At 40.0% G+C, this 7177-nt stretch overlaps 1 pseudogene; it reads left to right on the forward strand.

The window, feature by feature from the left end:
- Window positions 1–6569, forward strand: part of LOC149121435 (vomeronasal type-2 receptor 116-like) — a 47663-nt pseudogene extending 41094 nt beyond the window's left edge.
- The last annotated feature ends 608 nt before the right edge of the window (window positions 6570–7177 follow it).

Here is a 7177-nt window from a genome sequence, read left to right on the forward strand (position 1 = left end):
TTTTCAGGTTCAAATGTTACTGAGCATGTTCATCTACAATGAACATAAGAGATCTCATATAATTTGCAAAGTCTTTATTCCGGTAACTTTATTACAGATAGTTGTCCTAGGTACACTGAGAAAATGAGTGTTGGTAGTTGGGAAGCACTGTTGGAAATGGTTTGAATCACACAGCTAGATATTTTTGACTTCCCTTGTCTTTGTAGAAAAATGAGTGAAATCATACTTACCTTGATGTAGTTCTCATCAGGTTTATTTTTTTTTTTTACTTCAATTCATTGGGTGGTCCTAAACAAGTTCTATTGTTTATTTGTGAATACAGACAAAGAGAGGCTTTCTGTAACCTGGGTTTGGTGTGTTATCACTTGGTCAGTCTTCATGAGAATATGATGCATTTTTTTCAGTTGCACCCATTTATGAAGAACCTCCAGTTTACCAATCCAGCTGGTGACCTAGTGAATTTGAATCACAGGAAAAATTTGGAAGCTGAATATGACATTCTCAACTTTTGGAATTTTCCATATGGTTTTGGACGTAAGGTTAAAGTAGGACGGTTTTCCCCATATGTTTCGCAGAGTGAACAGTTGTCTCTCTCTGAGAATTTGATAGAGTGGGCCACAGGAATTACAGAGGTAAGTAGGACTGATCATAAGGTTCACACGACATTGTTACCCCCCAACTGCTAAGGGAGTATGTGCAGTATGGCTTATTCAAAAGACACTTAGAGACATTAAACCACTCCACTTCCAATGCAAATACTTTCTTATGTTTTTAGTGTCTGAGGATGGACAGTACACACACTTGTTCATGCAAGTCTTTTGAATCTATTTAAGAAAATCAAATAGAATGTTGTCATTGTGTCAGAAACAGATGTTTACAATTTCAGTGAATAGGTTTGCAAGACTTGGAAACCCTCTACTTGGAACTTAAGTAATAGTCTGAATTACGATCAACACTCATCTGATTTTTCTCAGACTCCATGCTCAGTATGCAGTGTGAGTTGCAGCCCTGGATTCAGGAAAACCCCTCTTGAGGGAAAGCCTGCCTGTTGTTTTGATTGCACACCTTGTCCTGGGAATGAGATTTCCAATCAGACAGGTAAGTCAGTGCCTGCCCTTTGGAGAAGTTACCACCAGTTTCTTAAATTATCAACTTATCCATGGAAAGAAAATCCGTGGAATATGACTGCTGAGAAGAGTTTTTCCCCTTACAGTAGAAATTAATCCTTATAATCAATAATAATCCACAAAAGGATAAAACTTTCCACAATACACTCTCTGTATTATTTATGAAAGCATATAAAAGACTGAATGTCTCTGTAATGCTGACCATGTTGGAGTTCAGGTTGATATACATATAGTAAAAAATGAATAGAAACCAAGATTGGAGAATATTCATCCCATAAAACAGTGTGGCATTTCTAAGATTTATTTCATGAATCAGAACTATGCTATCACATGTATCATAAAGATTTTCCAGTTTTTGCTTGTGTTGTATGAGTAGTTATTTGTACCATATATTTAGTATAATTCAAATGTTTTGAAACTTATTATTGATAATGAAAGGTTCTGGCAACAGAGTACAGTCCATGGGAGTAGTGTGATGTATGTGCTAATTCAGTATAGGAAAACTCATGTCTGAGTTTCTTGTGCTTGTATAGGTAAAAGGGCTTTCACCAAATTCAAGTGTAGCATGCTTGGAGTGAGAAAGTGCAACTCTACACAAACTGTGTGTTATATGAAAAACTATCTTAGAAATCATACAGTATATCATCCTGGGGATAATACTCATCAAATATCATAAATGGGGCTGATTTAGCCTTTGACAAAAGTCATTGCTGCTCAAAATATAAATCTTCAAGAACCTTCTTATGCTTACATATGTACACACATTTATAAAATTCATATCAAAAGACCACAGGCTGACATACATGGTAATAAGTATGCATAGTGGGCCTGGCACTGTGGCACAGTGGGTTTAAGCCGTGACCTGAAGCACCAGCATCCCATATGGGCACCGGTTCTAGTCCTGGCTGCTCCTCTTCTGATCCAGCACTCTGCTGTGGCCTGAGATAGCAGTAGAAGATGGCCCAAGTCCTGGGGCCCCTGCACACACATGAGAGACTCTGAAGAATCTCCTGTCTTCAGATCAGCACAGCTCTGGCTGCTGCAGCCATCTGGGGAGTGACCCAGCAGATGGAAGACCTCACTCTGTCTCTACCTCCCTCTGTAACTCTGTCTATAAAAAAATAAGTATGCATACCAAGGTAGGTCAATGACTGCAAATTAAGCACAAGCCCTTGAAGGTAAAATGTGGACATTATAAGGAAATTGAAGTAAGTAAAAATTGGAAGAATTTAAAGTTGGTGATCATAAACAAGAAAGATTTATGAACCTCAGCAAGATGGAACAGTGTGTATACACAAAGAGAGCTGAAGAGGTCTATTTATATATAAAAATACTAATTTTAGAGCTTATTAATCATTTAATTCTGATACATTGAAAAATATAGAAGAAATTCAGATATTTTCAGATAGAAATATTATGTAATTTGTTGAACAATATTTCAAACATCCAAATATCCTCACAGTTATTAAAATAATTCCCAATACTTAAATTGTGGTAAACAATTTTCAGATATTTTCTCAACTCCTATAGAGAACAGGAAAAATGTAAAAATTCTGTTTCTTCTATGGGAACATCTCAAGTTGATGGATCAAATACTGCCAGATATTCAGCAAAATGAAATTTTAAGACAGTGTTGTTGAAATAAATTCATACATTTGAAATCTCAATGTAAATCCAACAGTATTTTGAAAATAGGCTACATCATGCCCAAAGAGTTTCATAAAATCTGATTCAGTTTATAATACATGAAAAATGTAATAATAATTAGCATAACTGAGAAAAAATAGTTAATAAAATCTAAGTGATCAATGAATTCTAAACAAGAACAAAACGACTCAAACATGGCAAAAAGAAGGATTAGCTTTCAATCCTAAAGAGTATTTTAGAATGCTACAAAACATGGAAATTACAGCTGAAGATTGGATACAAAGTTGACGAAAGAATGCAACTTCTACAAAAAATTACACAGGAGATTCGGCTCCATGCATATTGTCAAAAAAGAATGACATTTGGCCGGCCCCACGGCTCAATAGGCTAATCCTCCGCCTAGCAGCACCGGCACACCGGGTTCTAGTCCCGGTCGGGACACCGGTTTCTGTCCCAGTTGCCTCTCTTCCAGGCCAGCTCTCTACTGTGGCCAGGGAGTTCAATGGAGGATGGCCCAAGTGCTTGGGCCCTGCACCCCATGGAAGACCAGGTTAAGCACCTGGCTCCTGCATTTGGATGAGTGCAGTGCACCGGCCGCAGCACGCCAGCGGCAGTGGCCATTGGAGGGTGAACCAATGGCAAAGGAAGACCTTTCTCTCTGTGTCTCTCTCACTATCCACTCTGTCTGTCACAAAAAGTGATATTGGGATGGTGTAATGAAATCATTGAATTGATCATTGAAATAAGTAGTACTGATATACAAAACAGTACAAAGCAGTTACTTTTCCTTACCAATTCTGGAAAACAAAGCTATGAAAGTTGGCAATTGTAATGTCTAAAAAGTATGATATATCCAAAGGTAAGATTAACTAAATATTGAAAGAAATCTGCAAGTTGAGACATAAGTCATCGAAGGAGCAATATATTGAAAACAAGAGGATACATACAGACAGGGCTGGAGAGAAAATTCATGTTCAAGGATAAAAAGACAGGAAAGTGGAAATATGCCAGTAAGTTTCAAGCTGATCTACAGACTGACTTTGATTACAGGCAGCATCCTAGTGTGTTCCTTGATGAAAATGTTCAATGCTGGCAAATAATCCAGCTGTTATCAAGTGTACAGCTGTTCTGTGTTTCTCTAGAACTTGACCATTTGCCTTCTAATGGTGGTTTGTCAATCAGTGCTTTCCCCTATCATAACATAATCCAGATTCTACCTTAAAGAGATATGTTTTAGTGAGATCACCTGGTGATTTCTGTGCAACCCAAATTCACAAAGTATATCTCCCAGTCCATGATATTAAGAGTAGGAACCTGGGGCCAGTGCTGTGGTATAGTAGGTTGAGCCTCTGGCTGGGATGCTAGCATCCCAGTTGGTCAACAGTTTCAGTCCCAGCTGCTTCACTTCCAATGCAGCTCTCTCCTGATGCTTGGGAAAGCAGCTGAAGATGGCCCAAGTTTTGGAGCTCACACTAATACAGGAAGCCCAGAAGAAGCTCCCAGTTACTGGCTTCAAAACAGCCCATTTCCAGCTACTAATGTCTTTTGGGGTGTGAATCACTGGGGGAAGATCATTCCCCTCCTCTTTTACCTCTTTCCCTTTCTCCTTGTCCTCCTATCCCTCTTTCTCTCTCTCTCTCTCCATTCTGCTTCTCCTGCTCTTTCTGAAACTCTGACTTTCATGTAAATTATAATTAAATGAATACTCATTAAAACAAAGACTGCAACCATTGGGTGGTTGAATAGGCCATGAGAGTACAGAGGGAATAGTACTATTAAAAAGGCTCATTTCAGGCATGGAAAGCCACGACTCTGCAGCAAAAAATAGACTACATGGAGGATCTCTGTGAAACCTCTGTTGAAAGAAAGGGTCATCAAACAGGGATGTACTCTTGTCTGAAGAGAGGAGAGAGCAACCACTTTACATATGGCCCTGTCTAAATACCGATGGAGTCTCTGGTCACAAAAGACTTCCATAGCCTTGGCAGACCATGACAAGAGACTCAGGTGATCACTGACATCATACATATATAAACATGTTAATTGTTAAAGTAACAACAGAGGTCACTGTGTACTTAGTCCCCATGTAGGACCGCTGTCCCTAATCAGTTGTACTATGAGACTCGACTGCAAATTTTATTCCTAAACTGTGCTCTATATGTGGTCTGTGTGTGTGGATACCAACTGTTGAAATCTATGCTTAACATGGAGTTCGTCCTCTGTATTTAAAACCAAACTAAAAATGAACCATAATGAAGAAGGAGATGGTAGAGGAAGAGGGAGAAGGAGGTGTGATGGGAGTTGGAGTGGGAGGGTGGGTATAGGGAAAAGAACCCCTATATTCCTAAAGGTGAATGTATAAAAAATGTAATCATTAAATAAAAACTTAAAACCAGAGCTGCTGCTTGATCTTGTTCCAAGTGAGCATGCAGCAGAATGTGCACTGTATAAGAGCAGAGTAGCCCTCACCACACATGCAACCCTCTGGCACTTTGATCATCAGTTCCCAATCTGAAGAAACAATGAAGAAGGAATTTGTGGTGTTAAAATAACAGAGGTTAAGGTATGTTTTTAAAGCACCATGAATAGTTTCAGAGAGTAGCCCTTATGGCTTTGTTAGGAGAAAAAGAGCATGTACTCATCATTATGTAAGGTACTTAGGAAGATGAACTATTAAAACTGGCTAACATGAGGAAGATGGACATAAATAATTGCCAATAATTTTATATGTCATTTTATATGCTGTCTTTCACATCAAATAAGGACCATTTGCCTAAACTAGCTTCGTTGGGTATTCTAGAAGGTACTTGAGAATCAGATATAACTGAACTTGGGATGATGTTTATTAAATTTCTTACCAGATATGGACCAGTGTGTGAACTGTCCAGATCTTCAGTATGCCAACACAGAGCGAGACCAGTGCTTCTACAAAAAACTGACCTTTCTGTCTTTTGAAGATCCCCTGGGGATGACTCTGGTCTGCACAGCTCTGTGCTTCTCTGTCCTCACGGCTACTATTCTTGGGGTCTTTGTGAAGCACTGAGACACTCCCATAGTCATGCCAACAATCGTTGTCTCAGCTACATGCTGCTCATCGCCCTCATCTTCTGCTTCCTCTGCTCTTTATTGTTCATTGGTCGTCCCAACACAACCACCTGTGTACTAGGGCAGACCACATTTGGAGTGGTGTTCACCGTGGCTGTTTCCACCATCCTGGCCAAAACTATCACTGTGCTTCTGGCCTTCAAGGTCACTGCCCCAGGGAGGAGGATGAGACACTGGCTGCTATCAGGGGTACCTAATTCCATTATTCCCATCTGCTCCCTGATCCAACTGGCTCTCTGTGCCATCTGGCTTGGGACTTCTCCTCCCTTTATTGACACAGATGCACACTCTGAGCATGGCCACATCATTCTGGTGTGCAACAAGGGCTTGGTCACTGCCTTCTACTGTGTCCTGGGCTTCCTGGGCTCCTTGGCCTTGGCCAGCTTCACTGTGGCTTTCCTAGCCAGGAATCTGCCTGACACCTTCAATGAAGCCAAGTTCCTGACATTCAGCATGCTGGTGTTCTGCAGTGTCTGGGTGACCTTCCTGCCTGTCTACCACAGCACCAAGGGGAAGGTCATGGTGGCTGTGGAGGTCTTCTCCATCTTGTGCTCCAGTCCAGGGCTCCTGGGCTGCATCTTTGTCCCCAAGTGCTACATTATTCTCTTCAGTCCTAAGAAGAATTCTTTGAAAGGACTGAGAGATAGAATAGTTTCCAAGGAAACAGATGTTCTGAAGTGTAGCTCTTAAGGCTCTCGCAGTTTTCAGTTGTTAGAGACTAATGTTTATAAAACTGATTTTGCATTCTGATGTTATAAAATAACTTGCAGAATGTAACCTTCTTATGAATAGTTTATGCTTCTCTTAAAATGTTTTTGTTCTGAAGCACCAATTCATAGAAAAGAAAGGGAGAGTGGAAGAAACCTTCCATCTGGTGATAGATGCTGAAGATATCTGCTGTGGCCCTGTGCTGGTTCTTCCTAAACCAAGATTATTTCAGTTGTCCATTTGAGTGTCAGCATCTTAGGCCATCTTCTACTGCTTTTTATGGATCATTAACAGGGAGTAGGATTCCAAGTGGAACAGCCAGGATATGAACTGACACCCGCATGGGATGTCATAGTTACAAGTGGTGGTTATATCCACTACACACTCACACTTGTCCCAATCCTCCTCTCTTCAAAAATAATACTGTTTATAAATTTCTTAGCCTGAGTTTCATGTTCACAAACACAAACTGATCTCAGATAAAGGCTCTCCTTGAAACTTTTCATTGCTTTTCATTTCTGTGTTTTCATTGTCACCTGGTGGACATTGTAATATTCTTATTTAATTAAAATGAGTTACACGTTTGCTGT

Source organism: Oryctolagus cuniculus, chromosome 16 (genome assembly GCF_051225735.1).
Source record: "Oryctolagus cuniculus isolate XC-2025 breed Fujian yellow rabbit chromosome 16, ASM5122573v1, whole genome shotgun sequence".
Taxonomy (NCBI): Eukaryota; Metazoa; Chordata; class Mammalia; order Lagomorpha; family Leporidae; genus Oryctolagus; species Oryctolagus cuniculus.